Raw genomic sequence first — 14740 nt, 5'->3', positions numbered from 1 at the left:
AGTTTCAAGTGTATTCGTGCTTATCTGGACGCATTGCCGTATTTGCATGAAACCGTGGCGTATGTTAGCCGCCGCTTCGTCTCGTGACGAAGAGTACGATAGGAAAACGGCTCCAGTCATTGTGCTCGCTTTAGAACACCGCCACAGATCTTATCCTTTAATCACGACCGACCCGCATAAATGGATTCTTAGATTCCAATCGTCGCGTTCTTTCGCTAGCCGGCTATTATGCATCCTGAACAATTGCGTTTACACGTAGAGGCGTCAATGCACGGGAATGATTTTTTCACGGGACCGAGAATTGCGGTGAAACGTCGAATAGAAAGCTGTCTGGTTTCTACAGCCTTTGATATGTGTAATTAACAATTTCACGTTAAGATCTCATATAACAAATTTTTTATACATATAGTGGATATTCATCGGTATTTCATTTTAGTATGATAGTTGTGTATCTTTCAGTTCAACAGTAAAGAAAATTGAAAGTGGACTGCTGGATAATTTGGTCAATGTCACCTCTACGAAAGTTTAACTTTCTCTCAAAGAAATTCTACACTGCAATGAAGGTATACGTTTCTCGGAAAGAAACAAAGTTAAATAGCGGAACCTTGACTTCTTATTCGTTCCGTAGGTTATATACCGCGCAGTTGTACTTTCTTAGTGGTTAATAAGTTGCATTGTGCATTTATTAATCAAATGGCACATACGATTATTAGTTCTATAATGATTTATCAAAGACGCAAAAAGATTTCCATAAGAAAGCTGTTTATTGTAATGAGGGGAACTTAATAGAATATTTGAATTATAAGATGCATTTAATAACGTACATACATACAATATATGTATGTATGATATGTATGTTGAAATAATAAATTATCTATAAAACGAATTATGTACATCGTTCATTGGATGCAGCCGACATTACAGTTACTTTGTAATGACAAAGATCGTCTAATAAATTTTCTACCAATGTGTTTTACCATAGCATGTTTTACTCTATAACCGCGTGCTCTGCATGTATGAAATTCATTAATCATAGTTTAACCTGCTTTCGCGGCGTTGCACCGATATTTTAAAATCATTTGATCCGTATGATATATACGTTTAACAAATATTCACCTTGGTGAGGGAAAGGTTATTAAAGCACGAGCGTACTTGACACACGAATTTATGCTACATCAACAAGTTTATGATATCGTTTCGGTTAACCACGCACACAATCTTCTTTCTATACTTGCTTCTACTATTTTATGCACATTCATCACCTCTCGCCCGTTTCTTTCACCCTCTCACTGTTCTAATATCCACTGGTTCTGCAAGTAAAAACTGACCGGCACCATACACTTTAAACTGTCCCCTACTTAATTGAGAAATAAGAGACAATTTTCCACCTGTTAAGGTATCGCAAACCTTCGTCCACTAGGAAAAATGCGTTCGTAAAAAAAAAGATTATAAGCCGGTTTCTGATCATTTAATTGATCATAGACCTAACATCGGCCGAATTTGGTTTCATGTTTTTATTGATTAGATAATGAGTTCTTGGCAGAATCCTGAAATGAGCGATCGACGCGTTTTCCTTTATCATTATTATAATATATTTAATATATTCGATATATATATATATATATTCATATATTTGATATATACACATATTAAATATATGTCATTTATTATTGTAAGTTAATCTATTTATAAAATATTTGAATTTCAATAATTATTTATACAACATAAAAAGAAATGAATTAAACAGAATACAGGCAATGCAGGTTAATAATCTAGTGATTACGTGACATCGTTGCGACAAGATTTGCAAACATGTTCTCGCATGTCGTACACCTTCAATTTTCATTGCATATGTAAATGTGTAATACATGGGAAAGCATAGTAACAGAACACTTGTCTATTTAGGTTGAGTGTCATTTGCCCAGGATTACTTAAAGATTTGCAATTAATATTTGACAACATATATTTACTTGGATTTAGAACATCAAATCTATCATAACTTACTAACCGAATCGCTTTCTATGTCACATTTATCGAAATGTTTTCGTGAATCGTAAATGTAAATCAGGAAATAGGAAAATTAAGGAAATAGTAAACCTTGGAATTTGAAATACCTATCCTAAACTGAGAATGAACTGTTTTTGCATATTCACTTTCTCTGCCCTCGTTTTCCTAATTTCAAGAAAAAAAAAAAAATAATGATATTCGAAAGTTATCGTCTTAATTTAAACTTACATGTAAACTTAATTAAACGAAAGTTTTACAAAAATATTATAAATTAATCTCTTACATTTAATTAATCCTGATATTCTCTTCAAGTTTACACGACTCTAAATTAAATTTATATTTCAACAAATATTGTTAAAGCATAGATAGAAATACAAATTAAAAGAGAAAAATTTATTGTTAATGAACAGTATCGCAATTCTTCCAACATGTAACCATTTACTCGGGCAAATGTTAAAACAAGACAATCGGTGACAAATAATAACGGAGAGCGTGGGTGTGAATTTTTCAAATGCCCCAGAGATTACTCATTGTCTTTCCCTCTTTGTTCGCCTGCTAAGCTAGGCATGATTGCATCTTTACATTCAAGGATGACTGGAATATATAAGCACGACATGCACGAGTGGTGATCGTTCGACCCGAAGTCTCGACTTGTTGACTGCATTCGAAGCCGGTTGAGAGATACATAGTACAATACGTACATACATATATCGAATGACGTTAAAAGCTCAACTGCTGGAAAATAGTAGTACAAGATACATTTGGAAATAAGAGATTGATAAAAATACCAAATTTATGATTCATGGTTAAAATGCGACAATGTAAAAGAACTATTCTGATTCAAAATTCATGTTCCATATCTTAAAACGATATAAAAGTAACATACAATTTTTATGTAATCATGTAAAAATATTACCGAATGATATCAAACTTAATATACTCGGATACTTAATATACTTCGTTAATTATATAAATGTTCTAATGAATAGGAATGGTGCACAAATATTTTTTCTAACCACTGTATATAAATATTCTTCAATAAAAATGACCGAATCTTAAAAATAAATTCACATATCTTCTTTTTTTAATTGACGTATCTTTCTATATAAAGTAACAGTGAAAGGAAAATGAAAGTCAAACTTGTTGAGGTGTTTTATGGAAACTTTAAAAGTGTACGAGTTTTAACTTCGTCGTTTTAATGAACCTTAGGAAAATCGGTACGGCTACAGGAAACTAGAGAGCACTTAAACGTGTACGAAGACGAACAAGGAGATGCACGTAATCTCTCAATTTCTCTCAAAGAGAAGCGTTATAAGATCTATCTTACGACAGTCCTTTTTTTTACACTACCAAGTGGCACATTCTCGTCGCCAAGAATGGACAACGTTGTAACGAAACTCGTCAATCGACGTCCCTCTGCGTCCTTTCGATCGCGTGTTTCTATTTTACTTAGCATTTGATATTTGCCAATGTTACGAAACTTTACGGTTTCACCCGCATATCTATTTGCGTGCAGTAAAATTCATGCGCTCATTGGAAATGAACAACGCTTGTATAGTTCGAACTGTTTCAATCACATTTTGTCGCAATGTACAAAAGTTAGAGTTGCTTCATAATAATTGAATGTATAGTTTCTGAAGAAAAATAAATATTATCTGAAGCGATAACGTCATTAGAGATCTAATTAATACGTAATTATATCTAATAATAATATTTAATTCTATTTTAAAAGTGTTGAATACCTAATATGGCCTGTATTTTATTCCGAAAGTATAATTGAGAAACCGCTATAAAAAACTTTGAAAGATTATTTAAGAAATTTTGAGTAAAAACCACGTAAATATACAGCCTACTGTTAATATTGAGGTAGTTGAAATAGAAAATTTAATATCTTCCTGCCGCGAATTTATTTCGCTGTGTCTTTCAACCGAAAGGGCACATCATGAGTACTTATTACAAAACTGACAATAAGTTGGAAGTAAATGATATCTCATATTCTCTTGTCTTCTCTTAATTTCTTACCATTTATTAAGTTTATAGTTTTATGATAGTAGTAAAACTTTAAAATCCTTTAACTACCTATATAAGTATGAAGAATCTGATTTATGCTCGTGTCACTCTTTTTCCTTATAATGGACCTCCAAGCAGTTTCTCAAAGTTTTTGTATCGATATATGTACTTATTTACTCTATCTACGTTCTACCTATATATCTCTTAATAATTCAATTTTAATTGCGTGACGTAGCAGAGAATTTTTTCTTTTATTAGAGCAATTTGGATCTCCATAAAAAGATTTCATAGTGGTATAGCCAATTTAATGCTAGTCACGTTTATGATATCGTTCGTTTTATTCAAGTGAAATCATTTTTAATTATTTCCTCTTAAATGGATTCCAATAATCACTAAGATTGCAATGTGACACCATTTAGCTGGGTGTAAGAAACTAGGATATTAACTCGGTCCGTCTTAAACGCGGGTGTCAGCACCTGTTACTTATGAACCAATAGACGGTCTTTAACAGAACGTTAAATTCAAGGCGGCAAAGTAGGACCGCATTCCGACCAACAAGGAGTCAAGTGTCGTGCAACTTATAAGTGGCCAATAAGTGTAATTACTTATGTAGGCTTAGACTAAGGTCGACCTAGAAAACCGGACAATATTAATCATTTCAGAATCCTGATCATGCGAATACTAGGTATATATGAAAATATACGTGTTTGCAAGCGAGACGTGCAAGAATTTTCGTATAATTGCATATGCATGATTAACGTATTTATTTCTCTAAGCTATATAGATATATAGATGAGAAAAAAAGACACTTTAATAGCGTCATTATTGTTTGCTACAAGATATGACATTGACTTATGCGAAATAAGCTAGCTTTCAACTTTACCTATTCGACTATACGTATACACTATGTAAGTGCATAGCTCTCTGTGCACTTGAAAAATGGTTAAGCAGCACGTGCTTGCTTAACTTGTAGATACTGACGCCGATGAATTTTGCATCTTGCGCTATTATACAGGTTTTCTCCTAATAAAAAATTAAACAGAGACAATCTAATTAATCAAATTTGGTAGATGTTTTAAAGACGTTCTATAAACTATGTCTATGATATTTTATAAGCGAAATAAATCTCTACATAAATTTTATTTCTGTAGTTGAAAGAATGTCTTTCCTTCAAATATTGGAAAATCATAATTTTTAAATTTACATCGTATAATTTAACAAATTACTACCAGTGGCATTAAAAATTCTAAGACACTATTTTTAACATTCTTATTATGTTCAATTCCTTACTCATATTCTTTACGTACACATATGCAAGTTCCAAGAATATTTTTTTAGCCGGTATTCTTTGAACTTTTTCTATGGTCAGGTTCGGACCATTCCAGACAAAGGTATCGAAGTCTTTTGACCAAAAACGACGCGAGTACGAACGTCTCATATGATTCATGTATATTTCATCGTGTTCACGACGAACGCGACAGCAAATCTATACGTTCCCTTGCCTTAGAGAGACAGAATGTGCTTGGCCGGTGCACGTGACTATGCCCGGCGCAATGTGTTTCGCGTCACGTGCCTCGGACAGTGCACCGACTGCCACGCTCTCGTGCACGTGAATTCTGCATAAAGGAGCAACGGTATCGACACTTTTATAGCTGGAGAACAGAAATCAGGTCTGTCCAAGCTCGCGCCACTTGTCAATCGGATTAATAACATCCGTTGCAATGCCTTAACCTTTCGTGTAATTAAGGTATATTTCTTTAACACTATAGCTACTGAAACATTGATCTTTCCTTTTTTTGTTAGTTATGAACGATAGCTGACATGAATGCAGGCTGATGAACGCAGGTGTTTTAGACAAAATTAAAATATTGGTTTTTATTGAGATAGAAATATGATTATATATAGCTAATTATTTTCATTATACCATTTTAATCTGAATGTTTTATGTATAAATATATCTAGGTATATAGTATGAGTCTATGGTTTTAATGTTAATACAAGTAATATTAAATTTTATTGCATTAACACTAAATATAACATTAAATATATAACAAAAAATATAATATTTAAAATCAGACAAATTTTTAGAGAATTCGTTTGAAATCGAGATTAGCATTGTTGTTTCTTTGGTGAAATTAATAATGTTATGCAAGTGTTATGAATTTTTATTAGATAAACAGTCAAATGATAGTGATAAATTGATGTTTGCGATTATGTTATGCAATAAGAGTAATGAGAAAGAATGTTACTAACGCAGTATGTCTAGTTTAATTTTAGTTAAATGCAATATACTGTTGGTTTAAGATTAAGAAAAATAAGAAAGTACATTAGTATTGGTTTAGAAAGGGTTGCTTAATAGTATGTATTACTTTAGAAAGGTTAGATCGAGAAATATAGAAAGAGGGTAACCAATGAAGACGTAAACGATGAAGGAAATGCGTGAGAAGTGAGAATTTTTCACAAAAACGGGCATCCAGTGTTTAACCTGCGAGGTGCGGTCATGAGAGAATTATAAAGCATTAATAACTCAGTTTTAACATATAGGGTTATTCATGCAGTTGCAACAAGTAATATCCTTTAAGTAATTCCATTCAAATAATTTCTTACTTGTATATATATACATATGTTAAAGGAGAAAGATGAATGGCAAGAAGATCTATTTTTCCATAGTTTCGTTTTTTTTTTTTTATAAATGTAACATAATGCAGTCTTTTAATAATAGATGTACATATTTTCCTTTTTACGCATTGATTATAGTATTTTGATCTGCTTAAGGTATAAGTAATATTGTATTCCAGACAATTACTTATTTCACTACTACCCTTCCCTTTCCTTCCTTCAATCGTTTAACATTTAATTGACTAATTTAATTATTTACCTGGTTGCTAGATTGTTGCACGTTGGTCTTGAAATTTCAATTGTTCGCGAAAGCCTGTATTTGTGTTTCACTCTATCGATGGAACGAATATCGCACAATGGAAAGAAACAAATTCATTGCCAATGAAACGCGTATGTGCACGATTGCATTTTCTGTAAACACACCAGATAGATTATTATCGTGCAAAGATAAATTCATTATAACGTAATACTGGAGAAATTATATCTTACGGCGTTCGGAATCTTTGCAGAAAAATTACCAAACAAACTTGCTCACAAACTTTGTCTGCTCATCAAGACGAATTTGTACGTTGACAAACGCAACAACTGATCATTCTGGTCGATACAGATCGATAACTCGAATCGAACATATTCGAGCTGGAATGCGATACCGACTCATGAATGTATTCTTTCAAGTCTCTTTCTGTGATAAAGTGCGTGAAAACATCGTAAAAAAATAGTTTACTTATCGTAGTATAAGCGTACATTTAGATATGCGATAATACGAAATGGATACTGCGCGCCGCGTGTAAAGAAAGGGTTAGGCTACGTTCGAGTGAAATATCGTCGTTCAATAGGCGAAGTGATATACTTTAAATGCAAATCTACTTACTCGATGGCCGAAATAACCTCTTGTAATATGTTGCGTTTTTCCTCAACGAATTTTCTAATCATTTCACTTCGTACGTTTCGCTCGACTGTGTAAACTACGCGATCACCTTGAAGTAGTCGAGTGAAACTGTAGTGTATGTATGAGGATGTTCGTCGCGACACGCCATCTACGTCGCTCAGGTATAACTATCGTCAGTATGAAATGGCATCTCGATTTCGATATGTTTACGTTTTGTGCGGCTCGATTTTGTTCGCGACAAAAACATTGTATTTATTCGGCATTACTTATTCGGTGAATGGTTTCGGATTACAAAGTGTAAAGTGTAACGTTTCGGTGACAAAGTGTCCTTTAATTGCCAATACCAACGTACGATGGAATTAAGGAGAATGCAGTGGAACAATCGAAATTGTGGTATGTAAGTCCCTGCTTCAATTATCGTCATGATCTGAATAGAATAGAATATGGCGGGAAACGAATGATACTGCAGAAAACATATTGCGTATACTTTGATAACGTGTTTTGATTTTGACGTAACATACGTAATATACGTGTTGTTTACGATGGAAGGAACGAGCCGATATAACAACGGCGAAAATCGTTAATGAGAATTTGTGATATTGTCATAACACAATGATCGGTAAACGGCGTTCTATCATCGAATGACATTCAATTTAAGCAATAACATAAAGCAACTTTAGGCTCGCATCGTATTATCTATAGCAAATATAGCAAATTTTATAAAAATGTATTAGATTAGAGAACACCGTTCCAGAAATATCGTTATTTTAGAAAATGTTGTTCAATTAAAAGTACACTAGCTAAAATTCATATCACGAAACGTCTATAATATACCTTCTAATTAACACGAACATAATAGAGTTCGTACAATTTAATATCAATTTTCCTGTTACTTGTTTGTAAGTCCGTTTTAGAAAAGTTTGAAAGTAAATTGAAGTTAAAATTACGAATAAAAAGAAAGTTCGCGGTCATCGATGTAACATAAATTATACTAAATCCACCATGATTCACGCATCCTTTATACTGCAATTTAAATTTACGTAACCATTGCTTGGATTCAATACAAATTCGTAAACTCATCGATATTAAATTCCTAAACTATGAAAAATACGTTTCCTAGTTCTAGTAAATGAACCATAGAATTTGTTTATATAATAAGAATCGAAAGCAATATTCTGCATCGTTCATGAAAGGAAACTACTCGTGTGGACTTTGCCAATTCTCATCATTTTCCTTAAAACGATACATAATGTCACCTCGAATGATGCAATCCAATCAAGAAAGTCAAACTTCCGCAATGTCCACGATTTCTTTCCACCGTGGAATTAAGAATAAGTTCTTTAGGGTAGTTTCTCAAGCGAAAATGGGAAGAAAGAAGAAACAGAGTTACCTCGCGGCAATATAAACGACAGTGGGCCAATTCCGACCTAATAATTGGCAAGAAAGAATGTGTCATACTTGCGAAAAGTAAAAAGTATATTAGTAAACTGGTGGGACAAACCTAACGTTTAACCCCCACTATAGTCTCGATAAATCACGGTAAAAATATATCGACTGCTTAACGATGTTGATTGCTCGAATGAATTCGATTCGCATAGTCCTTTGGGGTCTCGTTCTGGCATTCGATACAATAAACCATACTTGTCCTTTTTTCTGCGAATCTACGAGATACATATGTCGTACATTTGCTATAATATAGAAAGTTGATGTTTAAATCGTTACATTTCTAGAAGTCGCTAAGATTTCTCTAGCATTGCCGTGCATTCGAAAAATCCCTCGAGTACGAGATTATGTTCGAACCACGAAAACACGAGCAGGAAGAATAGCGTTGTTACGACAGTCTCTCAGATTGCTGCAGGTATTGCTGCCTCGAAAAAAGTACCAGCGTAATTAACCGTAGACTCTAACGACGGGATTAACTTCAATATACGTGCTTATGAATTCGAGTCGAATCAAAGTTGACTATTTGATAACCGAGAAAGATTATTTTTAATGAAAATAAGATTTCTCTATAAAATTTAGAACTTCTTCGTCCACTGTTGGATTCTGCTTCGGAATATTCTTATTTCCCAGAGTACTCATAATGGGTTCAAACTTGTCGTGCTTAGATTCTAGTTTATTTGAATGTATCTACTGCTTTTCTTTTTCAAAATCATTAGAGAAGATTCGAATATAGTCGGTCGACGTTCGAATCTATTAAACTTGCGATGTACATACTTGAGCCCATCACTAGCAGACAGCATAGATCCACGATCTTTGCCAATTTGCAATCTTATACATCGGACGTATCTAGCTCGACCTAAATACGTGGGTGACTTACGTTCTAGTCCAAGATCCAAGTATAAAATGACTTCAGCAAATGACTGTTTAATCAGCTTTGGAAAGTAAACGTTAGCCATGAATACCGCTGCTTTCTCATTCAACTTTCTGTATCAGCTCAATAAAGATTAAAAGTAAATTGCAAAACTTCTGGGCGGATATATCCTCTCGGTATGAGCAAGCAAAATCTAATAAGCGAGTGCGAGTGTCAGTAGCGAAATTAACGATATGCACCTTCTACAACCTCGTTCTGCTGCTGTTTTAATGGTCTCATATTTAAAAACTCGTACTTCCAATTAATCCGTCAATGGTATTTGATGAAATTCTACATAAACAGATGCTAGAGATAAATTGATTCTTTGTGCTATATAAAGGAAAGTTGCAATTTCATAGCTTTGTTATAGTGCAAATACTATTTAAATAAAAAACAGAAGTTGTTTCATTTGATTCATATGGAAACGCTGTTTAGTAAAAATCAGAATCTGACTCATTTGGATACGCAATGCTTTAAGGTCAACGCATCGTAAGAAAACAATATTCCTATTTTGTCTTATCGTCTAAAATTAATATAATCCATAAAAAAGATATTCGAGGTTTCTTTTGCCGATTAAATGACAAATGAATGATAGTTCTTTTAAATTACATGAAATTACGAATTATAATATACGAATTAGTAATTAGAGATAATCTCGCTGTATCTTACTACGCTAATAACCTTGGCGAACTGTAGCTGTCGTATGTGAGAGATAGTATATAATGGCAAATTTGCATACCCAGCGTGCTGAAGGCTCGTATATGGTGAATTCACTTCCGTGCATTAATTATGTGGCTTGATTTCACTAATAATTTACTGGATCGACGCGTTGTTACATGCACTTTGACACATTAATTCAGTTCCTTGTATGTAATTGATTGCAAATCAATCACACGTTTACTAAACACAGGTACTCGAAACTTGAAAAGAAGTTTCACTGATATTTCGTGAATGTAATTAGTTTTACGCGAAAGCAGCTTTGAAGTATTATACGTATCTATAAACAAGCGGTAAATTCAGACAGAAGTTAATTGGCTCATGTTATACAATATAGCTACTGTTGAAACTTCATTTAGAATTATTATTTAAAATACTGAATAACTTGAATTTATATTTTATATTTCGGTATTTAAGTATTATATATTATATAACGCGTATTATATATCCTTATACATTCTTTATATTTTGTTTCTACATGAAATTCATTACAATGTTCCCGGAAAACTTAATTGCGTTTTATAAGGGTTTCTATTATCTTCTGGCAACAAAGAAGTTTATTTATAAAAACATGTTCGATACTTAGTAAAAAGTCTTGCAAGATTTAATGAAAGATATTAAATATATTCCTATAAATAGAATCCATCACTATGCTATCCAATGATAGTATAAATAAATTCTCTGCATGTATAGAAGTTAAATACATGGATTATATGAAATTTTAACTAGAGAGAGAATGTCATAAAATTAAAAAATTTACTATGTGACAACGTATTCCATCAATGTCTCTCAAATGATTCTTAACATTACTGTTCGAAAGTATTTTTCTAGAAATACACGTCTTTGACCCTCGATCCGAAACGAGTTTGATGATAGTCTCGTACCAGACTGTGTTGTACAAGAGTCGCGAAGACGACGCTGCGGTTAATTGACAGAACAGCCAGTCGCGTGAATCGAGTCGAGTGGCTGACGTGTGCACGAGACTCGGTCACACTTTTCCTTCGATGGTATTAACCCGTACGAGGAAAGGTGTACAAACACGGTTCTCTTTCTTTCTTCGTGGTTCTCTTTCCTGTTCATTGGCTATAGAGTCAGCACGTGCACCAGCACGTGGTATCATGTGCCGCACGTGATCGCAACATCAACGTGCTTATGGGGTCATTCTTATTCTTATTATCCTTCGTTGCTCCACGTTCACATCATCGTAATGCAGTTTCTCCATCGACGCCCGTTACTGAGCTTATAATAGATGCAAATAGATGTAGAATGTTCGTAAAATAAAGTTTTAAATAGGTGAAACACATGACAAGTACAATTTTGTTGATTTCCTGACTTTCATGTCATTTAATAGTCAGAAGGGTATACTTTAATATAACACAGGTTAAAAGAGGAACAACCTATTCAATGCACAAAGGGAACCAAGCCTTTTAGCAATAGATAAAAAATTCATAAAATTTTATGAATATTAATAGCATATCTAATATTTAAGATATAATAACCAATACTTTTGAAATTAAGAGAAGAGAACCTCACAAAAAAATTTGATAAAAACACAGTTTTGGTAATATGTGATTGGCTAAGGTATCGAATCTTAAAATTGCTCTGCTACGAAAGACGAAAAATGTGACTTATGTCTCTTTCCTCTAATTTCTCCGTATGGTTTCCATCTATTATACGTTAATTTATAAATCTCAGCATCCTTGTCATTAAATCGAACTTCTCTAGAAAAAAATGTATTCGCCAGTTTTTGCCTATTCGTATCTATAGATTATATCGTTATCGTGGTACCTAGCTATTCGAAGCTGGCAACGGAACTTGTTCACGGATAATGCACAACTTCCTCGGCTCGCACAATGATTTCCTACTCAGTATTAAACCGAACACGCGAGACTTATCAGTCAGCTTAAAGGTGGCTCTCGATAGATTAAACGTGTAGGATAAGCAGGAAGCCGGAAATCCAACATACGAACGTTTGTCTTAGTTTATAGAACGTCCTACATGTTAAATGCATTAGTCTGTTTTATGGTGTTAAGAGATACCGTATAAAAAATACCAACTCTTTCTGAGGTACGATTAACGAGGAGGTTTTGTTTCCATGTGGAAAGTCATGCATAATTGCATGTTAACTTAAAATAAGTTTCATAAGTCTTAAGAAAGTTCCTGTGTTTCATATAAAGATGTTACGTAATGTCACACTGTCTGGTGAAAATAACACCGTTGAAAACAATGAAATTGCGATACATAGGGTGTATCAAGAAAGGGCCTAAGTTTTTAAAGGCTTGTTTTGGTTATTAAGAGAAATAAAAAGTGTTTGATAGATTCTCAAATTAATATTAGATAATAAAATAGATTTCAAAATCAATATTTTTTGTGAAAAATGTAATTTTGAACCTCCTTATAGGTATATTAACGACATTTGTTTTTTTCTTTCAATGTATGTATCTACATTGTCTATGTAACAGTCTATATAATTATATAAAAAATATTCCAAAGAAATAATAAATAGAAGGCAATTCTGCGAAAAGATCTTCAAGAACATTATCAATAGACTGATATTGCAAGAAACAGAAACAACAAGAATAAACATTTTATTATGCATATAGAAGAGAATTTGCAAAATTGCAATTACTACTAATTAATTTATCTTCCTATACGGGGAAGATAGAAGAATATTAAGGAGCAAAATTGCAATTACTACCAATTAATTGACGTTCGTATACAAGGAAAAATCGAAGAGTACTGATGAGCAAATCGATATACGACTCCTATTAAGGAATAATAAACTAAACATTCTCATAAGGATATTTAACCTTCGTCTCATGGTTACGAGGCCAATTAAAAGCACGTTGCCGAGATTTACACCTTCCTAAAATATCATGGAAATCTGACACTATTGGCAACGAGGATTCTCAATGAAATATGTTCATCCGTTTATAGCAACGTAAATACGCGTAAATATAATTTATATATGCTTTTGACATTTTCTGAGCACAGAAAGTTTTAACGCTTCATTAAAGGATACGACATTGCTGTATTAAACCGTGACACGGTCACCCGTTGGTATTTAAATATCTTATTTACATGTTAAGAATAAAACGACTATTTAATATCTAAAAAATTCTAAGTTTCCATAATTTTATTGATAATAAAATAGAATAATATCTAGTTACGACGAATAAAATTGATTACTCTATTACTAGTAGGATTACATTATACTAATTACTGATTTACATAATATGTGAATAAAATATATGGAAAAAAATATTTGAATATAAATTTGATAAAATTGAATGAATAATATTTTTCTATAAACAGAAATGATACAAGTAAGGTATTTCTACGTATAAAATGCTGTAATCAGAAAACAACGGACATTTCTAGCTTCGTTCCAAGAAATTGCGCATGCGAGTTCAAGGTTCGGTATAAAAAAATAAAATGGTAGAGGGCAAAGAAGGGAAAGGTGATGCCTGTACGGAAATTTTACTGTAACAATTTTGAATGCTGTCACGTATCGTGGAGACTGCTCACTGTACGAGATTATCGTGATTAGCATCTGTAGAAGGAAGTGTTCTACTTTCATGAGAGCGAAAGAGAAACGAAGAATGGGAAAAGGGTAGGGCTGTAATTGTCTGGAATAAAGGTGAACACGAGAGGAAAGAAATGAGAGGGAAAGAGAAAGAAGAAAAGCAGCGAAGATTAACGCTCTTGGATAGTTAATTGCAACGATTAGAGGTAGTAAACTTTACAGGATTTGCCTACCAACCTGTGTGCACTAGATCAGATTTTCCGACACGAAGCGACGTACAATAAATTATTTCTTGTATGTATAGGTATATATACTATTTATGTTATTTTAGTTACAAGATATTCTTACTTTCATTGTTCTTCATTTAGCTGGTATCTATTAGTGTTGAGGCAAGCCAAGGTAAATATTACAGTTAAGTTTACACGTTGAGATAAAATTTATGGTGAAAGATAATATATGAGATGAATTTATTTTTATTTGCAATAGTATAATCAATAGATATGTGTATGTGTAGATACAATATTATAAAATAAAGGAAAAAATGCAATTTTATTTGTAGAATTAAAATAATTTAAGTGATTAAGAAAACTAATTAAGAGATAAGTATGTGTTCTTATGA

At 33.0% G+C, this 14740-nt stretch overlaps 1 protein-coding gene and 1 long non-coding RNA gene across 6 annotated transcripts in view; one reads left to right on the top strand and one right to left on the bottom strand.

Annotated features, from left to right (window-relative positions):
• LOC100644630 overlaps positions 1 to 14740 on the bottom strand; it is a 76255-nt gene that overhangs the window by 60696 nt on the left and 819 nt on the right. For 2 of the 5 annotated variants that reach the window (XM_048409225.1, XM_012311149.3), the window contains exons 1-3: positions 7508 to 7618; positions 7126 to 7318; positions 6896 to 7047 (exon numbers count right to left, since the gene is read on the bottom strand). The exons of 1 other annotated variant lie outside the window; for it this stretch is intronic. The gene's annotated coding sequence lies outside the window, so the exon portion shown is untranslated. Of the gene's footprint in view, positions 1 to 6895; positions 7048 to 7125; positions 7319 to 7507; positions 7629 to 14740 lie in introns of those variants that run through there. 2 more of the 5 variants (XM_048409254.1, XM_003393306.4) reach the window with 2 other exon arrangements.
• The window catches only part of LOC125385821, an 84303-nt gene continuing 77223 nt past the window's right edge, over positions 7661 to 14740 (top strand). Inside the window, exon 1 of the long non-coding RNA XR_007225474.1 lies at positions 7661 to 7918. This is a non-coding gene — a long non-coding RNA (uncharacterized LOC125385821). The remainder of the gene's footprint in view (positions 7919 to 14740) is intronic.

The sequence above is a fragment of the Bombus terrestris genome, chromosome 1 (genome assembly GCF_910591885.1).
Source record: "Bombus terrestris chromosome 1, iyBomTerr1.2, whole genome shotgun sequence".
Taxonomy (NCBI): domain Eukaryota; kingdom Metazoa; phylum Arthropoda; class Insecta; order Hymenoptera; family Apidae; genus Bombus; species Bombus terrestris.
The sequence above is the reverse complement of the archived record's forward strand: the minus strand, read 5'-3'. Positions and strand labels throughout refer to the sequence as shown.